The sequence below is a fragment of the Macaca nemestrina genome, chromosome 12 (genome assembly GCF_043159975.1).
Source record: "Macaca nemestrina isolate mMacNem1 chromosome 12, mMacNem.hap1, whole genome shotgun sequence".
NCBI lineage: Eukaryota > Metazoa > Chordata > Mammalia > Primates > Cercopithecidae > Macaca > Macaca nemestrina.
In genome coordinates, this window is record NC_092136.1 from 10,905,668 (window position 1) to 10,927,468 (window position 21,801).

Below are 21,801 nucleotides of genomic sequence, written 5' to 3' on the forward strand. Positions count from 1 at the left end.
AGTTCTTTACTGGTGATTTGTGAGATTTTGGTGCACCCATCACCTGAGCAGTATACACTGCACCCTATTTGCAGTCTTTTATCCCTCACCCACTTCCCACCCTTTCCCCCAAGTCCCCAAAGCCCATTGTTCCATTCTTATGATTTTGCATCCTCATAGCTTAGTTCCCACTTATGAGTAAGAACATATGATGATTGGTTTTCCATTCCTGGGTTACTTCACTTAGAATAATAGTCTCCAATCTCATCTGCATTACTGTGAATGCCATTAATTCATTCCTTTCTATGGCTGAGTAGTATTCCATCATATGTATATGCCAGCTTCTTTATCCATTTGTTGATTGATGGGCATTTGGGTGGTTCCACGTTTTTGCAATTGCGAATTGTGATGCTATAAACATGTGCATGCAAGTATCTTTTTCATAAAATGACGTTTTTTCCTCTGAGTAGATACCCAGTAGAGGGATTGTAGGATCAAATGTTAGTTCTACTTTTAGTTCTTTAAGCAATCTTCACTCTGTTTTCCATAGTGGTTGCACTAGTTTACATTCCCACCAACAGTGTACAAGTGTTCCCTGTTCACTGCATCCATGCCAACACCTACTGTTTTTTTTTAATTATGGCCATTCTTGCAGGAGTAAGTTGGTATTACATTGTGGTTTTGATTTGCAGTTCCCTGATCATTAGTGATATTGAGCATTTCTTTTCATAGGTTTATTGGCTGTTTATATATCTTCTTTTGGGAATTGTCTATTCATAGCCTTAACCCACTTTTTGATGGGATTGATTGTTTTTTCCTTGTTGATTTGAGTTTGTTGTAGATTCTGTATATTAATGTTTTGTCAGATATATAGATTGTGAAGATTTTCTCCACTCTGTGTGTTGTCTGCTTTTCTGACTGTTCCTTTTGTCATGCAAAAGCTCTTGAGTTTAATTAAGTCCCAGCAATTTATCTTTGTTTTTATTGCATTTGCTTTTGGGTTCTTGGTCATGAAATCCTTGCTTAAGCCAATGTCCAGAAGGGCTTTTCCAATGTTATCTTCTAGAATTTTTATAGTTTCAGGTTTTAGCTTTAAGTCCTTAATCCATGTTGAGTTGATTTTTGTATAAGGTGAGAGATGAGGATCCAGTTTCATTCTCCTACATGTGGCTAGCCAAGTATCCTAGCACCATTTGTTGAAAAGGGTGTGCTTTCCCCACTTTACATTTTTGTTTGCTTTGTCAAAGATCAGCTGGCTGAAAGTATTTGACTTTATTTCTGGATTCTCTATTCTGTTTCGTTGGTAGTCTATATGCTTATTTTTATACCAATACCATGCTGTTTTGGTGACTATGGCCTTATAGTATAGTTTGAAACCAGGTAATATGATGCCCCCAGATTCGTTCTTTTTGCATAGTCTTGCTTTGGCTATGCAGGCTCTTTTTTGGTTCCATATAAATTTTAGGATTGTTTTTTCTAATTCTGTGAAGTATGATGATGGTATTTTGATGGGAATTGCATTGAATTTGTAGATTGCTTTTGGCAGTATGGTCATTTTGACAATATTGATTCTACCCATCCATGAGCACAGGATGTGTTTCCATTTGTTTGTGTCATCTGTGATTTCTTCCAGCAGTGTTTTGTAGTTATCCTTGTAGAGGTCTTTCACCTCCTTGGTTAAGTATATCCCTAGTATTTTATTTTATTTTTTTTTAATAACTATTGTAAAAGGGATTGAGTTCTTGATTTGCTTCTCAGCTTGGTCACTGTTAGTGTGTAGAAGAGTTACTGATTTGTGTCCATTAGTTTTGGATCCAGAAACTTTGCTGAATGCTTTTATCAGCTCTAGGAGCTTTCTAGAGGAGTCTTTAGGATGTACTAGGTAAACAGTCATATCATCAGCAAACAGTGACAGTTTGACTTCCTCTTTACCGATTTGGATGCCCTTTATTTCTTTCTCTTGTCTGATTGCTGTGGCTAGGACTCTCAGCATTGTGTTGAAGAAGAGTGGTGAGAGTGGGCATCCTTGTCTTGCTCCAGTTCTCAGAGCGGATGCTGTCAATTTTTCAGCATTATGTTGGCTGTGGGTTTGTTGTAGATGACTTTTATTACATTGAGATATGTCCCTTGTATGCCGATTTTGCTGAGAGTTTTAATCATATAGGAACGCTGGATTTTGTCGACTGCTTTTTCTGCATCTATTAAAATGATCATATGATTTTTGCTTTTAATTCTGTTTACGTGGTATATCACATTTATTAACGTGTGTATGTTAAACCATCCCTGCATCCCTGGTGTCAAACTCACTTGATCACGGTGGATTCTCTTTATGATATGTTTTTGGATTCAGTTAGATAGTATTTTGTTAAGGATTTTAACATCTATGTTCATGAGGGATATAGGTCTGTAGTTCTCTTTTCTAGTTACATCCTTTCCTGGTTTTGGTATTAGGGTGATACTGGCTTCATAGAATGATTTAGGGAGGGTTCCCTCTTTCTCTATCTTGTGGAATAGTGTCAATAGGATTGGTACCAATTCTTCTTTGAACATCTGGTAGAATTCTGCTGTGAATCCATTGGTCCTGGACTTTTTTGTTGTTTGTAATTTTTAAATTTTTAAATTACCATTTCAGTCTCACTGTTGTTATTGGTCTATTTAGGGTATCCAGTTCTTCCTGATTTAAGGTAAGAAGGTTGTATCTTTCCAGGAATTTATCCATCTCCTCTAGGTTGTCTAGTTTATGTGCATAAAGGTGTTCATAGTAGCCCTGAAAGATCTTTGTATTTCTGTGGTACCAGTTTTAATATCTCCCATTTCTTTTCTAATTGAGCTTATTTGGATTTTTTCTCTTCTTTTCTTGATTAATCTTCCTAATGGTCTATCAATTTTATTTATCTTTTGAAAGAACCAGCTTTTTATTTCATTTATATTTTGTATTTTTTTTTGTTTCAATTTCATTTAGTTCTGCTCTGATCTTGGTTATTTCCTATCTTCTGCTGGGTTTGGGTGTGGTTTGTTCTTGTTTCTCTAGTTTGTTGAGGTGTGACCTTAGATTGCCTGTTTGTGTTCTTTCAGACTTTTTGATGTCAGTGTTTAGGGCTATAAACTTTCCTCTTAATCATCACCTTTGCTGTATCCCAGAGGTTTTAAGAGGTTGTGTCACTACTGTTGTTCAGTTCAAAGAATTTTAAAATTTTCATTTTGATTTCATTGTTGACCCAGTGATCATTCAGGATCAGGTTATTTAATTTCCATGTATTTGCATGGTTTTGAAGGTTCCTCTTGGAGTTGATTTCCAGTTTTATTCCACTGTGGTCTGAGAGAGTGCTTTATATAATTTCAATTTTCTTAAATTTCTTGAGGCTTGTTTTGTGGCCTCTCGTGTGGTCTATCTTGGAGAAAGTTTCATGCACTGTTGAATAGAATGTATATTCTGTGGTTGTTGGGTGGAATGTTCTCTTATATATCTGTTAAGTCCATTTGTTCCAGGGTATAGTTTAAATCCATTGTTTCTTGACTTTCTGTCTTGATGACCTGTCTAGTGCTGTAGGTGGAGTATTGAAGTCCCCCACTATTATTGTGTTGCTGTCTATCTCATTTCTTAGGTCTATTAGTAATTGTTTTACAAATCTGGGGGCTCCAGTGTTAGGTGCATACATGTTTAGGATTGTGATATTTTCCTGTTGGATAAGGCCTTTTATCATTATATAATGTCCCTCTTTGTCTTTTTTAACTGCTGTTGCTTTAAAGTTTGTTTTATCTGATATAAGAATAGCTACTTCTGTATCAGAGGAACCAGCCCCCAATATTTCAACATAGGTTATTTCTCTTTTCCCTAAGTGTCGGCCGGTCTGAGAAATAAAGAGAAAGATTACAAAGAGAGAAACTTTACAGCTGGGCCTCTGGGGGTGACATCACATATTGGCAGGTTCCATGACGCCCCTTGAGCCGCAAAACCAGCAAGTTTTTATTAGAGATTTCAAAAGGGGATGGGGGTATGAACAGGGAGTAAGTCACAAAGATCACATGCTTGAAAGGGCAAGAAAAGATCACAAGGGCAGAGAGGAGAGCAAGATCACAAGGCCAGGGCGAAATTAGAATTACTGATGAGGTTCCACATCCTGCTAGGCATGCATTGTCATTGATAAACATCTTACCAGGAAACAGGGTTCAAGAGCAGACAACGGGTCTGACTAGAATTTGCCGGGCTGGAATTTCCTAATCCTAGCAAGCCTTAGGGCACTGCAGGAGACCAGGGCATATTTCGTCCTTTATCTTCAACCCCATAAGACAGACACTCCCAGAGTGGCCATTTAGAGACCTCCCCGTGGGAATGCATTCCTTTCCCAGGGTTATTCCTTGCTGGGAAAAGAATTCAGCGATATTTCTCCTATTCGCCTTCCACAAGAAGAGAAATATGACTCTGTTCTGCCCAGCCCAGCAGGAAGTCAGACCTTATGGTTATCTCCCTTGTTCTCTGAAAATCTCTGTTATCCTGTTCCTTTTTAGGATGCCTAGATTTCATATTATTCAAACACATATGTTTTACAAACAATTTGTGTAGTTAACAGGGTCCTGAGGTGACATACATTCTCAGTTTATGAAGATGATGGGATTAAGAGATTAAAGTAAAGACGCATAGGAAATTATAAGAGTATTGATTGGGGAAGTGATAAATGTCCGTGAAGTCTTCACAATTTATGTTCAGAGATTGCAGTAAAGACAGGCACAAGAAATTATAAAAGTATTAATTTGGGGAACTAATAAATGTCAATGAAATCTTCACAAATTATGTTCTTCTGCTGTGGCTTCAGCCAGTCCCTCCATTCGGGGTCCCTAACTTCCTGTAACACTTCTGGCCAGGCGCTGTGGCTCACATCTGTAATCCCAGCACTCTGGGAGGCCGAGGTGGGTGGATCATGAGGTCAAGAGATTGAGACCATCCTGGCCAACATGGTGAAACCCTGTCTCCCCTAAAAATACAGAAATTAGCTGAGTGTAGTGTGACGTGCTTGTAGTCCCAGCTGCTTGGGAGGCTGAGGCAGAAGAATCGCCTGAACCTGGGAGGCAGAGTTGCAGTGAGCCAAGATTGTGCCAATGCACTCCAGCCTGGTGACAGAGCAAGACTCTGTCTCAAAACAAAACAAAACAAAAAAACGGCTACTCCTGCTCACTTTTGGTGTCTATTTGGATGAAATGTCTTTTTACCCCCTTTACCTTAAGTTTATGTGAGCCCTTATGTTTTAGGTGAGTCCCTTGAAGGCAGCAGGTTGGTGAATTCTTATCCATTCTGCAACTCTTTATCTTTTAAGTGGAGCATTTAGGCCATTTACATTCAATGTTAGTATTGAGATGTGAGGTATCGTTCCAGTTACCATGCTACTTGTCACCTGTATACCTTGGTTTTTTGTTTTTTTCTTTTTCTTTTAAATTGTATCTTTGTTTTATGCATCCTGTGAGATTTAAGCTTTAAAGAGGTTCCATTTCGATGTGTTTTCAGGATTTGTTTCAAGATTTAGAGCTCCTTTTAGCTATTCTTGTAGTGGTCGCTTGGTAGTGGTGAATTTTCTCAGCCTTTGTCTGAAAAAGACTGTATTTTCCCTTCATATATGAAGCTTAGTTTTGCTGGATACAAAATTCTTGGCTGATAATTGTTTTGTTTGAGGAGGCTGAAGATAGAGCCCCAATTCCTTCTAGCTTGTAGAGTTTCTGCTGAGAAATCTGCTTTTAATCTGATAGGTTTCCCTTATAGGTTACCTGGTGCTTTTGCCTCAGAGCTCTTAAGATTCTTTCCTTTGTCTTAACTTTAGATAGCCTGTTGACAATGTGCCTAGGCGATGATGTTTTTGTGATGAATTTCTCTTCTTTGAGCTTCTTGGATTTGGATGTCTAGGTCTCCGGGAAGGCTGGAAAAGTTTTCCTTGATTATTTCCCCAAATATGTTCTCCAAATTTTAGATTTCTCTTCTTCCTCAGGAATGCTGATTATTCTTAGGTTTGGTTGTTTAACATAATCCTAGACTTCTTGGAGTCTTTGTTCATATTTTCTTATTCTCTTTTCTTTGTCTTTGTTGGACTGGGTTAATTGAAAACCTTGTCTTCTAGCTCTGAATTTCTTTCTTCTGTTTGTTTGATTCTATTGCTGAGACTTTTCAGAGCAGTATAAGTGTGTCCATTGTTTCCTGAAGTTTTGATTGTTTTTTACTTATGCTATCTATTTCACTGAATATTTCTCCCTTCACTTCTTGTATCTTTTTTTTTTTTTTTTTTTAATCTCCTTAAATTGTGCTTCACCTTTCTCTGGTGCTTCCCTGATTAGCTTAACAACTAATCTTCTGAATTATTTTTCAGGAATAAATCAGGAATTTCTTCTTGGTTTGGATCCATTGTTGGTGAGCTAGTGTGATATTTTGGGGGTGCTAAAGAACCTTGTTTTGTCATATTACCAGAGTTGGTTTTCTGGTTCCTTCTCATTTGGGCAGGCTGTGTCAGAGGGAAGGTCTAGGGCTGAAGGCTGTTGTTCAGATTCTTTTGTCCCACAGGACGTTCCCTTGATGTACTACTCTCCCCCTTTTCCTAGGGATGTGGTTTCCTGAGAGCCGAACTGTAGTGATTGTTATCTCTCTTCTGGATCTAGCCACCTAGCAAGTCTACCAGGGTCTGAGCTAGTACTGGGGGTTGTCTGCACAGAGTCCTGTGATGTGAACAGTCTGTAGGTCTCTCAGCCATGGATTACCAGCACCCGTTCTGGTAGAGGCAGCAGGGTGAAATGTACTCTGTGAGGATTCTTAGCTTTGGTGGTTTAATGCACTATTTTTGTGCTGGTTGGCCTCCTGTCAGGAGGTTGCACTTTCCAGAGAGCATCAGCTATGGTAGTATGGAGAGGAACCGGTGGTGGGTGGGGCCCTAGAACTCCCAAGAGTATATGCCCTTTGTCTTCAGTTACCAGGGTGGATAGGGAAGGTGGCTGGGGGTGTGAGCTTTGTTTTAGTTAGTTTTCACTTGAAGAGTGTGTTTATGGGTGAGTTGCATGCCATCTCTAGGAACTGGCTAGCTTTGGGAGGGGCTGACTCTCCAGGGTCAGCAATGCCCCAGATATCAAAAGCATCAGAGTAGAAAATAAAATATATGGTAATACACACCATGGGGCAGCACAAATGTTTCAGGGCCCTGAGGCCCAGTCTAACAAGAAAGTTCAGCAGCCACCCTTCTAGTTTTGCCCAGGTTGGGCCAGGTTCTCCAACATAGGTGATACCATGTGCTTATTCAAGTGTGCTGATCTTGCATGCAGGGATATATGCACATTATATATATGTGTATAAATGCAATCATGTGGGTACACCTGAATATACACATAGGCTTTGGAACAGAAACACCAAGAAGAAACTCTGTTCCTACTGTTCCTCACAAGGGACCTCTGAGAGTGACAGCAAAGCTGGTGATCCCATCAGTCATCAGAGTCTCTCATTCCTGGGTAAATATCTGATGCTGCTGGGCAGTGAGCAGTTCTGCAGCTGAACTGGGTGCTCCCCAAGCCAGGTCTCTGATGTTTCCTAGAAGTTTTCCCACACCCTGTCTGGTTTTCCTGTTGGAGTCATGCCAAAACCCACAACCTGGAGACTTGATTGAGATTTGTCACACTCTGTATGAGCACTGGGCCATCTATGTGGGAGATGGTTATGTGGTCCATTCTGATCAATTCAGGTAAGAACGAATGATCAGTTTAAACACTAGCTTTGAGTTGAGAAAAGTGAATGAAAGCACAATTCGTTACTGTGCTTATTAGCTCTGTTTCCTTTTGAATTTTAATACCCCAAATTTTCATTCATAAAGGAGTGGAATGTGGACTTCATCTTTTGACAAGCCTATTGTGACCCTTTCCTAAGTTTCCAGAAAGTTCTGTCTTGCCATTGAGTCACCTGCTTGCTACACAGTAGGGTAGAAATTGCCAGGTTTTTGGAGTTGTTTCAAAACTTTACTCCACAACTTTCAGCTCTTGGGTATGTTACTTAACCTTTCTGACACAAGATTTGTTCTGTGAAATGGAGATAGGTGTTTTTACCTGGAAGAAATTGTAAGAAAACTGAATGAGACCTACTTCTTTCTGGTAGATACTCAAAAAACTTTAAAACCTGTCTGAGTCAGACACATACCCAAAGATACATAAGAGGTGTTTATAATAATGCCACTGTCTGTAGTAGAGAACCAGTTTAAACAATCTAAATACTTAACAGTCAGAGAGTTGTCAAATAAATTAAAGTGCCTCCATTTTGTGGAATACCATGGTCGCCATGAAGTAGTTTCACATTTGTTGCAATGGGAGCATAATCTCAACACACTGTTAAGTATTTAGATTACAAATACTTATCAAATATTTGCACTCATGTTAAATCTAACAAGAACAAAAGAGAAGAGTAGGAAGAGATAGTCACACTCAAAGGTCAATAGTGGAACTTTTTGTTCTTCCTTCTCCCCATCCTTTTCCAACATTGCATCCCTGAGCACTGTAGTACCTTAGAGTGTCTGTCTGTATTTTAGGTGGGTCTTCAAAGGGTGTGGTGAAATATGAGCCTCTGGGGGATGCGGTCCAGAATAGCACATACCGGATCAACAGCTACTTGGACAACAAGTGCAGACCATGGCCTGTCCACGAGATCATTCACTTGGCAAGGGAGAGGATTGACAAAAAGTTTCACTACAACATTCTTTGTTCAAATTGTGAGCACTTTGCCACTCAGATATGACGAGCACCACAGCAAGCAGGTAAGCCTCCCTCTGGAGTTGTGTTGGCAGAGGGATAGATGAAGCTGTTGGCAAACATCAGGGGAGCCCTCCTGACACCTCTTACATAGAAACTCAAGGACCAGACATTTAAATGGCATCTAATTAATACAGGAGTTATTATTACAGGGGTTATTATTCATTGCTCCACAGCTGGGGACACTGAGATCCAGGGATTCCTGGTAACTTGTCCATGGTGATCAAAGCAAAGAGGACACTTCAGAAATTGAACCCATTTACTTTTTTTTTTTTTGAGATGGAGTCTCGCTCTGTCGCCCAGGCTGGAGTGCAGTGGTGCGATCTCGGCTCACTGCAAGCTCCACCTCCCGGGTTCACACCATTCTCCTGTCTCAGCCTCCCGAGTAGCTGGGACTACAGGTGCCCGCCACCACACCTGACTAATTTTTTGTATTTTCAGTAGAGATGGGGTTTCACTGCATTAGCCAAGATGGTCTCGATGTCCTGACCTCATGAGCAGCCCACCTTCGCCTCCCAAAGTGCTGGGATTACAGGCATGAGCCACCGTGCCCGGCCAAACCCATCTACTTTGACTCCAGGATCAGTGCTGCGTCCACTGAATCCCATGTTTGCTTCGTTTTGAAGAGTATTTTGCTGTGGGGAAATTCTCAAGGCTCCTGAGTGCAGTCCAAGTGAGGGATCATGACCCCATACACCAGGAATAGCTGGCTCAGGTTCTGGTTCCAGCACTGACCAGCTAGGAGATGTTCCCAAAACCACCTTACTGAGACTTGGTTTCCTCATCCAGAAAATGGGGCAAATGCCTCACGTCTTTTCAGTTCAGAGAAGTCACACGATTTAGCTAAGGCTAAATGTGTTATTCTGGACTACATCCCCCAGAGGCTCTTGCTTTGAGGCTGGTTCTTCCACACACTCCTGCCAGCCACGGATGTGCACCAGCATCCTCATTCCCAAATTTGGCAGCATCTCCTCATTCAGCCTTCTGTGCTCTGAGCTGTCTGGATCCCTCCCAAGTTCTGAGCTTCCTATGGCTTGAGAACACCTGAGCTCAAATCACAAATTAGCTTCAATCAGTGAGCGTCTTTGGACAGATTGTTTCCCTATGTGGGCCTCAGTTTCCATGGGTGCAGAATGAGGAGTTGCGTGGGGGACCTGTGTAGGCCTGGCTGGCCCTGACCATATGGGATCCTTTGTTTCTGAGCCCAGCTCTGAAGGCAGCTCGTAAAAGGTCCCATGGGCTGTCAGAGTGTGGACTGATCTCAGATCTAGATCAGATTCCTTATCCTCTAGGGGACCTCCAGGGTCAGGGCTGCTGAAGGGACACAGTCAACTTCCTCCTGGGGGAAAGGTCTCTGGGGTGGACAGAAGAATTACTATGTCTTTGTGTGACTTGAGAAAAATAAAGTCTTGACTTTCTTTTGACGCTGAACAATGCCCTGTTCTACTTTGCAGGGTAAACATGCGGTGTCTATCATTGTGGCTTGGATGGGAGTGACTTGTATGATTTGAGTCATTCTTGCCCAAAGTTATCACTGCTTGAAGAAGCCATTAAAAATTCCCTAGTTAGAGGCTGCTTCACAGACCAGCTGCTCCTCTGTGTGCCTCATTCTCTCTCTCACTGGCTTTTGGAAGGACCAATTTTAACAAGACTGAACTTCTTGAAGAATCAAATGAAGGAACCTAGTGACCCCTTCATCAGATATTTCCACTACTTGATTATAGATTCATGAATCATTGGAAAGGAAGCAACTATGATTGAGCACTTGTTGAGTACTTCCGGCTGCACACCTTTGAAAGAGTCTCCTAAAATCTGAGCTTCCACTGCATTTATATTATGGGGGTAACAAGGACGGTTTCACCATGTTTTGCTGAGATTAAATGAGATGGTGTAAAATGGCTTGGTACAATCCCTGACCATAGCAGATGCTCAATAAATTTGCTCCTTGCATTTACTTCTGACTTGCTCAATTTTATTCTTGGGGTGGGCTAGGCACTAACATTCTTGGGTAACCCCAGCATCTTGTGCATGAGTCCAATAACCCTGATAGGGCAACAACTTCCACCATCCCTCCAGTACCCTCTTTTGGTCAGCCTTCTTTGTTATAAAAGATGTTCATTTGTAACAAAGAGTGTAGGCTTTATCCATCTGTGTCTACTACATGAAATAATAGTCACTTCTGTGGGTCAAGCTGCCCTTGGATTTCAGGAAGTCCTCAATATGGCTCCTAGCTAGTCCTTGCATGCTTCAGGCATGACTTCAGAAATGGCATGGACTCTATGGTCTTTCACTCCAGCATCTTCATCCTGCAGGCTGCCATGCTGCTGCCACTGCCCCCAGTAACCTTCCCCAGAGAGTGGCCTCTCCAGGACAGTCATCCTCTCGTGAGGTCACTATGGCACCATTGTTCTGGCCTTGAGAGGAGAGGTGACACCTCTTACTTTACTCATTATCTCAAAGAGATGAAATGCTGGTTCCTTAATCCCCACAGCACAACAAATCCAAGCCTTTATCTAACAATAGGAATTTACTGGAAGCCCAGAGATACCAGAAAAGATGACCAACTAAGGGAATAACTTAGTCCTGCTACTATAATACTGAATGTGCCTATGCTCAGAATCCCAGGCCCAAGTCAGCTCATATATTTAGAGAGTCCTGCCTGGGCCTGCCTGCCTAGCTCCTGTTCTCCCGGCATGTACAAGGGCCCAGCTTGCCTTACATGATGGCAGTGTTCTCCACCATGGCTGCTTCACCAGGGTCCAGCCCAGTGTTGCTTGGGCACATGGAGAGGAGAAGGACCTTCCCTTTTTCAGGACGACTTATTCTCTAGCCTGGTTCCCAGGGCATGTGAGTATCTATTTACTTCATTGGAAAGTCTGGATCCTTCCTATGAAAATTCTGTCCACTCTCCATGACTAGGTCAGAGCTCTCAGCTCTGCAAGTCCCTTTTTGTGACACTCATCATATTTACAACTGAATTTTGATTATGCGTTTCTCTGATTCACCTCTATTTTCCCTACAAGAATTGTTATTCCCAGGCTGGGTGCAGTGGCTCATGCCTGTAATCCCTGTACTTTGGGAGGCTGAGGTGGGCAGATTACCTGAGGTCAAGAGTTTGAGACTAGCCTGGCCAACATGGTGAAACCCCATCTCTACTAAAAAAAAAAAAAAAAAAAAATTAGCTGAGCATGGTGGTGCACACCTGTAATCTGAGCTACTTGGGAGGTTGAGGCAGGAGAATTGCTTGAATCTGGGAGGTGGAGGTTGCAGTAAGCTGAGATTGCGCCACTGCACTCCATCCTGGGCAATAAGAGCGAAACTCTGTCTCAAAAAGAAAAAAAGAAGAAAAAAAGAAAAAAAAAAAAAAAGACTTGTTATTCCCTGCAACCAGGCACCGTGACTCCCAGAATCTACTATAATGTCTTATATATAAAGGTATTCCAAAAACATCTAGAAAGGCTGAACAAATATATATATATATATATATATATATATATATAACTGAATTTAAAAGGAAAAAAAAAAAAAAAGAAAAATCCCACTGCCAGGAATGAAGAAGTAACTTAAAGTTGAAGTCGTAAACTTATGAGCTGATACCTGGGTATCAGGGACAGGTGGAGGTGTGCGTACATTAGTCTAGATCTAGATTCTAAGTGTTTGGAACTAGGATTTTAATGCCTGTGTGGGAAAAAGGGAGCCAGGTGTAGTCCATGAGAGATATGAACTGAGAACTGAGATTTCTATATAAAGCTGAAGTCTGCTTAGAGTTCTGAGTGGAAAAATTTAAAAGCTTCCTATAAGAAATTTAAACCCAAGGCTTTTATTATTTATTTGTTTAGAACAAAAGCTTATTTTATTTTTGAGACAGAGTCTCACTCTGTCACCCAGGCTGGAGTGCAGTGGAGTGATCTGGGCTCACTGCACCCTCCGCTTCCTGGGTTCAAGCAATCCTCCCACCTTAGCCTTCTGAGTAGCTGGGACTACAGGTATATTTTGTATTTTTAGTAGAGACGGGGTTTCACCATGTTGGCCAGGTTGGTCTCGAACTCCTGACCTCAAGTGATCCCCCCAACTTATCCTCCCAAAGTGCTGGGATTACAGGTGTTAGCCACCATGCCCAGCCAAATGTGCAACAGGCTCCAAGACAACACTCCATTCTAGCTACGGGCGGCAAAAGATGTTACAGCAGGGATACCTACTGATGTTTAAACAGAAATGGAATCAAGGGTCACCATCACCTCAGGAACAAGGAACAGCTTACTTTTTGCCGGACTTCTTAATTCTACCTGTAGCCAGGGGACACTTCCATGAGAACTTCGCTTTTAGCTCCTGCAGTTTCTTCTGTTCCTCTTATTTCTTCTTGAAAGCCTTATCTCATTCATCTCCTTGGCTTGCTTCTTGGGCTGTTTCAGGGGCTTCTTGCCACTTTTGCAGCTGGACCAAAACCGGACATTTTTTATGTGCAGATAGGAAGTCTGTATTTTTACTACTCACTGGAGGAATTCCTAAGTTCGACTAGTGAAGCCCCTCAAGATTTAGGGCATACTGGACTCTCATACAGAAATAATTATGAATGAAAATTACACTAAGACATTACAAACCACACAAGCTTATAAGTTGTCAGAAAGGGAGACAGTAGACACAATCAGTGGGATAATTGGTTGCTAAAGAATTTGGGAAAGCAGAACTTTCTAGTACATGCATTTGGTGGTATAGACACTCATTTCTCTTGAGTGCATGTCTAGCAGTAGAATTTCTGGGTCATGGATTGGGGGAGTGTATACTTAGCTCCAGTACCTAGAGCCAAGCCATCTTCCAAAGTGGTTAAATCAATTTATATTCCCACCTGGAAACTTTGTAAGTTCTAGTTGATTCACTTTCTTAAAAACAACTATCATGGCCATTCTTTTTCATTTAAATCCCTCTGGAGGAAGCCTAGATGTATAAATTTGTGGTTTTCATTTGTATTCACCTGATCAGTAATGATGTTGAATAGCTTTTTCATATCACTTTATAAGAAATCATAAAATTCATTTCATACGACACTTGGGCATTTGAATATCATTCTTTGTAAAATACCTGCTCAAGTCTTTGTACTTTAAAAAGTTGAGTTGGGTATTTCTTGACTTTTTTCCTTTAATATTTTTAAACTTACAAATCACAGAATTTGAAAGTCTTTGTTTGCTGCTCTATGGTTATAGATTGTAGCAGTGTTACAGAAATCTACATATATGCTAAAACTCACTGAGTTTTTATTGAATACTGTTAAATGGAACATTTAAATGTAAATGTTTTTATTGAATACTGTTAAATGGAACATACTGTTCCATTTAACAGTATTCAATAAAAAGTTTGTTTTTGCAGTAGATTTCATCATTTTTACAGAGACTATAGTGGGGAAATGAACAAGTATGTAAATGTTAGTTCTTGCACCATAAGCATACTTAAATAGAACACCAGCAGGTTGTCTTAAAAAAAGAGAAAGAGGCCGGCTGCAGTGGCTCACACCTGTAATTCCAGCACTTTGGGAGGCTGAGGTGGTTGGATCACAAGGTCAAGAGTTCGAGACCAGCCTAGCCAATATGGTGAAACCCCGCCTCGACTAAAAATACAAAAATTAGGTATGGTGGCGCGTGCTTGTAGTCCCAGCTACTTGGGAGGCTAAGGTAGAAGAATCACTTGAACCCAGGAAGCAGAGGTTGCAGTGAGCTGAGATCATGCCACTGCACTCCAGCCTGGGCGACAGAGCAAGACTGTCTTAAAAAAAAAAAAAAAAAAAGGAAAAAGAAATCCCTTCTTCCACCTGAGCATGAAAAAAAAATGACATAACCCTGTTAAGAAAACGCAGTGTGGATGTTTCCTTTCATGTGAGCCCAGTCTCATGGTCTTTTCTGTGTCTGTAAGATGGTTGTCTGTGTCCACAGGTGGGTATCTCAGTCTTTCTGTTGGAGCCATTAGGATGAGGCAAACACCAGACTCACTCAGTAAGCAGAACAACCAGTCCTTGGGGCTTGAGGGAGACAGCTGGGTCTCCAAGTTAAATTCTGGGCTAAAACTGAGCTTCCCTGTGATGTACATGGAACAAAGTAATGCGTAGGCTTTAAAAATTGTCATAGAAGAAAGCATCACTTAATGTGGGGACATCGCCACAAAACAGTGCCTGAGAGCAACCCCTGGTGACTGCTGTCGGCGTGGAAGGAAATGCCTTGGTCGGTCCGTCATTTCTGCATTCCTTTCTCACCATCTTCTCTCCTCAACATTTATAAGAATAGCTGTACACTAACATTTTGGGGAGGAAGAACGCAGAACACTTTTTAAACATTTGGTAACTAAAATAAGTTATGGGCTCTTCATTGTCAACTACTTGAGGGATATATTTAATTCTTAAATTCCCTTTAAAGAAACAATTTTATAGTTATTTTAGGCTGCAAACATTTGCAGCAAGTTCTCAGTTTTGCCATTTCCTTTGCTGTTATGCAATCAACAAACTTTGTATATGGATTTTGATGTAAAGTATGGATATTACTTTTATGTGTATTTAATCATGCAGTTTAATTTTACACACTTATTTTTAATGTTTCTTTTATTTTATTTATTTTATTTTTTTTGAGACAGAGTCTCGCTCTGTCACCCAGGCTGGAGTGCAATGACTGGATCTCAGCTCACAGCAAGCTCCGCCTCCCGGGTTCACGCCATTCTCCTGCCTCAGCCTCCCAAGTAACTGGGACTACAGGTGCCCGCCACCTCGCTGGGCTAGTTTTTTGTATTTCTTAGTAGAGACGGGGTTTCACCATGTTAGCCAGGATGGTCTCCATCTCCTGACCTCGTGATCCACCCGTCTCGGCCTCCCAAAGTGCTGGGATTACAGGCTTGAGCCACCGCGCCCAGCCTAATGTTTCTTTTAAATAAAAGTGACTAATTTTATTGGGGAAAAAAAAGCCATTTATTTTCCCAGTCACCCTGTTGAGGGAGAATAAAAGGAAAAATCAGTTAGGCAGACAGCTAAGGCTGGTCCTCAGAGAAGCAGCCTGCCTGAAAAATTACAGCTACAGGCAAAAATAGAGCAGCCTGGGGAGCTCAGACTGCAGCTGCACAGATAAGCAGGCTCCCAGCACAGAAGCCTTTTGTACTTTGTGTGATTAGTGGGCTCCCAGGAAAAAGTTTCCTCCGCTTTTCAGACATGTACAAGGGGATGCTGTAGGAGCTTTCGTGGGGAAGGGAGGGAGACTTACTTAAAACAGACTCACAGTTATACAAACAAGAGATGCTGTGCTTTGGGCTTGCCTAGAGACATACCCACAGCTGCACAGATAAGGGGAATTACAGAGACACCTAAACAGATAAGAGAAGTTACTCAAACAGTTACAGAAATGAGAGGAGTTTCTTATAAGAGCTTTTGCATTCAACTGTAAAATGACATCCCACTCAGGCTCCCCTCTTTGCTATGGAGAGCTTTCTTGTTTTGCTTATTAAAGTTTCACTCCAACCTCACCCTTTGGAGCCATGCTCCTTAATTTTCTTGGTCATGAGACAATGAACTTGGATAACACTTCAGACAATGAGACCATTGACTATTGACCTATTTGTGCTCCCAAATCCTTTATTTCCTTGTTTCTCCTTTCGTGGAGAAGGGTGTGACTTGCAGGGAATAAGCAATAATTGAGCAATATATTCTCCTGGTTAAAAAACCCAAAGATCTTGTGACATTAAAACTACTTGAATTTCTCCTTCATAATCGGAGTCAATTACTCCTGGGACTACAGTGATGCCTTGCAAGTTAAGATGGCTTTTGCCTAAAATTAGTCCCATATATCCTGTTGGTAAAGGTCCCCAAATGCCACTGGGAATCTTGGTGGGTTGGTCTCCCCCAGGTAACGTTACCCATTCTCTGACTGGGAGATCTAATCCTGCACTTCCTGGTGTCCCTGGGGTGAGGGAATCAATGTGCCTCTGGGAACCCATCCCTGAAACGGGGTTGAGGGCTGGACTGGGAACACCCTCATTGTTTGCATTTCCCAGCATGGGGGTGCCATTCTGATGACATTTTGAGCAGCACTGATTAGCCCAGTTATTTCCTTTGTTACAGCAAGGACAAAGTCCTGGCATTTTTTTTCAGCTGGGTGGGGCACTGCATTGTAAGGTCCTTTCTGTCCTGAGACCTGGCGGCATTCCTTTTTCAAAATGTCCAGTTTTTCCACAATTATAACATTTTCCCATTTTAGGGTCTGACCTTTGGCTCCTTTTAGATTTGTCACCTGCTAAATTAGCCAGTACTTGCGCTAACATTGCAGAGCGATGAAGCTCAGTTCCTACATCCTGACAAGCTCAGAGAAAACTTCCCAAGTTTTTTGCATACCTCACTGGTGCCAGTGCATGTTTACAATCTGCGTTTGCATTCTCAAAAGCTAGAGTTAAGGTCAGCATTTCTGCAGCTGTGGTGTGAGGAATCTGACGCTTCACTGCCTCTTATAATCTTGCAAGAATTTGCACATAGGGCTCCTGTGACCCTTGCATTATATGTAAAAAGGATTGTACTGGGACTTTCTCTTCAGGAATTGTGGCCCAGGCGCATTTAGGGTCCTGTGCACACTGCTGATAAGCAGCATCTGGGACTGCCAGTTGACGTTCCAGGTCTGAATAAGGGCCATCACCTAACAGCATATCCTCTGTAATGTCTCCATGTCCAGCGACACGGTTCCATCTGCACACGTTTCTTGCCAATTTAAATTCCATGTCAGATGTGCATTAGTGTACAAGCAAGTTCACGCCAAGTGTTTCACATCAAAGGGTAAAAGACGCATAGCACCGAACACAGATTCTAGCAATCCTAAAGTGAATGGGCTCTGTATGCCATTATTTACCACATTCACTTTTAATTCCTTCAACAACTTACACTCTAGTGGAGTGTGTTCATGAATAACCTGCTGTGGATTATTTGGATCAGGCCTTACAGAAATAGGAAAAGCACAGGGTCCTAAGGGCTCTCTGGCTATGGGAGCAGAGCGCAAAATTCTTTGTACTGGGGTCTCTACTTCTGCTACCAAAGGAGACGGTACAGATGTTTCTGCAACTGGAGGAGGCGGTATAGGCCAATTTTTATCCTCCCTCTTCTGTTTTTTTTTTTTTTTTTTGAGACGGAGTCTTGCTCTGTCACCCAGGCTGGAGTGCAGTGGCCGGATCTCAGCTCACTGCAAGCTCCGCCTCCCGGGTTTACGCCGTTCTCCTGCCTCAGCCTCCCGAGTAGCTGGGACTACAGGCACCCGCCACCTCGCCCGGCTAGTTTTTTTGTATTTTTTAGTAGAGACGGGGTTTCACCGTGTTAGCCGGGATCGTCTCTCGATCTCCTGGCCTCGTGATCCGCCCGTCTCGGCCTCCCAAAGTGCTGGGATTACAGGCTTGAGCCACCGCGCCCGGCCTGTTTTTTTTAAATTTTCAATTGGAGCTGTGAGTGGGACAACAGATTCTTGCAGATTTTTAGATTCAGCCTGCTGTCCCAAAGAATAAGGAGATAATGGCAGAAGTACAGCTGAAGTAAACTCCAAGCAGAGAAAACAGAAGAATCAACTTTAAGACCTTTTTGATGAGCCCGTTTTAATCCTTCTACTCTGTCCCAGTTTTCCATATCAAGAGTGCCTGCCTGTGGAAACCATGGGTTATGCATAATAACCTCCTGCAGCAGCTTAGTTAGTGTCTGAGAACTAACCGGAGCACCAGTTTGTTTCAACAAAACTTTAAGCAACTGCACATCATGTTTTTCTTCAATAGACAAAGCCTGCCCCATGTTACCCTGATTGCAAAAACTTCCCATTCCCAGTACTTCTTTAAAACACTGCTCCATGTACCTCTTTAGGGCACTGTCCTTATATCCACTGCCAGCAGACTTGACCCAGGGTCCCCATTTGCCTTGTCAATTTCAGTTCCTGTGCTCCAGCAGAGCTTCTTCATTCACATCCTTGAAGTCCCTGTGTTTGGAAGCCACTTGTGGAGCGCCCAATTCTGTCACTGTTTGGGGTGTCACTATTTAACCCGCATGGACCTAGGGGGACTGAACAAAGAGGGGACAAATGCGGGAATAAGAGACAAGAGACAAAACAGTATATTTGGAAGAAGGGGTCAGAGGGCACCTTGCCTCTAGTGGACAAGGGTCCTGAGCTTTACACAGCCCTCTGTATTTATTAGGCAAAAGAGATAGTGAGAAGGGGTGTGGAAGAAGGGGTCAGCTGCTTGGTCCAGAGTAGGATTGCAAGACTTCATTCCCTAGATGTCCCAGTAGACAACCTCAAGAAGCTTGGTGTCAGGAAGCGATTGCCCTCAGCAAACCTTCCGTCGGCAGAAGCAGTCATGAGTTTGCTCACATCCTGCATTCATGATAAACAGTTTGCTCTTTGATCATATAGCCTCCTGTGGAGTGCTGAGTTGGTCACGTCCCACAGGCCTTTGGCTCCCCACAATTTATATCATGGAAGAGATAAGAGAAAATATATTCAGTAAACAAGAACAGGAGGCTATAAAAAAGAAACATTTAGCTGGGCATGGTGGTTCATGACTGGAATCCTAGCACTTTGGGAGGCTGAGGCAGGTGGATCACTTGAGGTCAGGAGTTTGAGACCAGCCTGGCTAACATAGCGATACCTCATCTCTACTAAAAATACAAAAATTAGCCAGGAGTGGTGGAGCACACCTGTAATTCCAGGTACTCAGGAGGCTGAGGCATAAGAATCGCTTGAACCTGGTAGGTGGAGGCTGCAATGAACTGAGATTGCGCCACTGCACTCCAGCCTGGGTGACAGAGTTGAGACTCTCTCAAGAAAATATAAATTAAATTAAATTAAATTATAAAAGGAAACATTTAGAGAATAAGATAGTAGTTTTGGTTTTCTTGCTGAAAAATTGAAACTGAATCTGATCAAAATTCTAGACGAAAAGAAGTACAGGAGACAGTGGAGTATTTTAAACAATGACCTAGGGATTAATCAGTAGAATTCAGACTCTGGGAAACTCTATAAGAAAAAGTTATCAGTTTTATCACCAACAATAAAATGTAAGAAAAAAAGAGAGGAAGATGGAATCTATGGATTAAATAAAGACCTAGAGTACATATAAACAATCGATGACCTTGCACAGAAAAGAGACAATCCAGAATCTAAGGCTGAGATAGTATTGATGGATGGATAAGTAAAATTATAAGCCAATTTATGAACTTAATGCAAAACCAGTAATATCAGTAAATGAAATGCGGCAATGTAGTCATTAAAAATGCATTTACTCTAGGAATTTAAGGAATTTAAAGATACTTATAGCATGACATTAGAGAGCCTATTCATGTAATTTACCTCATTAACAGATTAGAAAAAATATGATCATATCTGTAAATGCAGAAGACAGACTTGACACTCACGAAAAAAATGAAAAAATCTCTTAACAAACTAAGAAAAAATGAAAATCTTCTTACCCTAAAAATTGTATCTATTCCCAACCTATGACAATCTTCATATTTAATAGTGAAACCTTAGTTGCATTTCCCTACGGTCAGGAACAGGTCAACGATGCCTGCTAACCACACTGCTACTCAACAGTGTGCAAGAATTCTTGGCCAATGTGATATAATAAAGGAAACATGAGGGAGAGAGGAAGGAAGGGAGGGAATGTTGTTAAGAGTAGGGGGAAGAGTGTGAGAGAGAGAGGGAGAGGGAGATTGGAAAGGAAGAAATCAGAAATCATTATTTTTTTGCAGGTGGTAAGATTACCTGTTTATTTATTGAGATAGAGTCTTGCTCTGTCTCCCAGCCTGGAGTACAGTTGTGTGATCTCGGTCCACTGCAACCTCTGCCTCCTGGGTTCAACCGATTCTTGTGCCTCAGCCTCCTGACAGCTGGGATTACAGGCGTGTGCCACCATGCCCAGCTAATTTTTTGTATTTTTAGTAGAGACAGAGTTTCGCCATGTTGGCCAGGCTGGTTTCAAACTCCTGACCTCAAGTTATCCACCTGCCTCAGCCTCCCCAAGCGCTGGGATTACAGGTGTAAACCACTGTGCCAGGGCAAGATTGTCTATTTGAACTAATAAAAGAATTTAGCAAGTTTGCTAGGAATGAGATTCATATACATAAATCAGGTGCATTTTTGTACCAGTATCAAGTAAATACAATTTTTTAAAAAGATAGCATTTACAAATCGCACACAAAGCTATAAAGTGCCTAAGTATAAATCTAACAAAAGTTGTGCAAGGTCCTGGTAAAAACAAACACACACATCTTATGTTACCAGGGCAACCCTGGAGACATAGTTGAGAAAGCTCTTTATTTTCTTAAACAGTAGATAACTAAGAAAACTCATTGTTCTTCCTTAAACAGGTTTTTAAATCATTTTATCTACATGTATGTTTGCTTAAGAGAACTTCAGATGGCCCAGGAGTCTCTGGACTCTGGCAATTACTGGAGGAAGGTAAGGTCAGAGCAAGACCCCAGCAAACCAGAGCTGGCGACCCCTTGTTACCTTTAGATCATTGACGTATCATTGTAATGCTAAAGTCCTATATTAGGCCATGCTGCTGATAAAGACATATCTGAGACTAGGCAATTTACAAAATAAAGAGGTTTAATTGGACTAACAGTTCCATGAGGCTGGGGAAGCCTCACAATCACGGTGCAGGGCAAAGAGGAACAAATCACATCTTACATGGATGGCAGCAGACAAAGAGGTAAGTCAAAATTGAAGAAGACAGAAGCACAAGAGAAAAATCCACTGCCTTCCAAAGAAACAACTGAACAGGAGACGCAAGCTGGTGAATCGTAATGAGGCATGTGCTGCCAATATGCACTGTACATTCCACAAGCATTGCTTTCTTATTTTACTTCTTTTAGCTGTTTAACTTTGTAAGATGCAGAGAGGTTGGACCAAGTTTAAATGACTCTGCTGACCCTTTCACATCAAAGAACTACTGACAATGAAGGCCAAATCTGCCACTCCCATCTGTCTATCTGGCTGGCAGAAAAGGAAAGAATGTGCATGTTGGTGAAGGAAGAAGTGGGATGGGACAACAGTAAAATCTAGAGTAAAACCAAGC

General features: G+C 41.7%; 1 long non-coding RNA gene across 1 annotated transcript; it reads left to right on the top strand.

The window, feature by feature from the left end:
* The first annotated feature begins 11,385 nt into the window (after positions 1-11,385).
* On the top strand, positions 11,386-21,647 carry LOC139357432 (uncharacterized). The gene is made up of 3 exons (XR_011610517.1): positions 11,386-11,583; positions 21,089-21,179; positions 21,599-21,647. It is a non-coding gene; the product is annotated as an uncharacterized lncRNA (long non-coding RNA).
* The last annotated feature ends 154 nt before the right edge of the window (positions 21,648-21,801 follow it).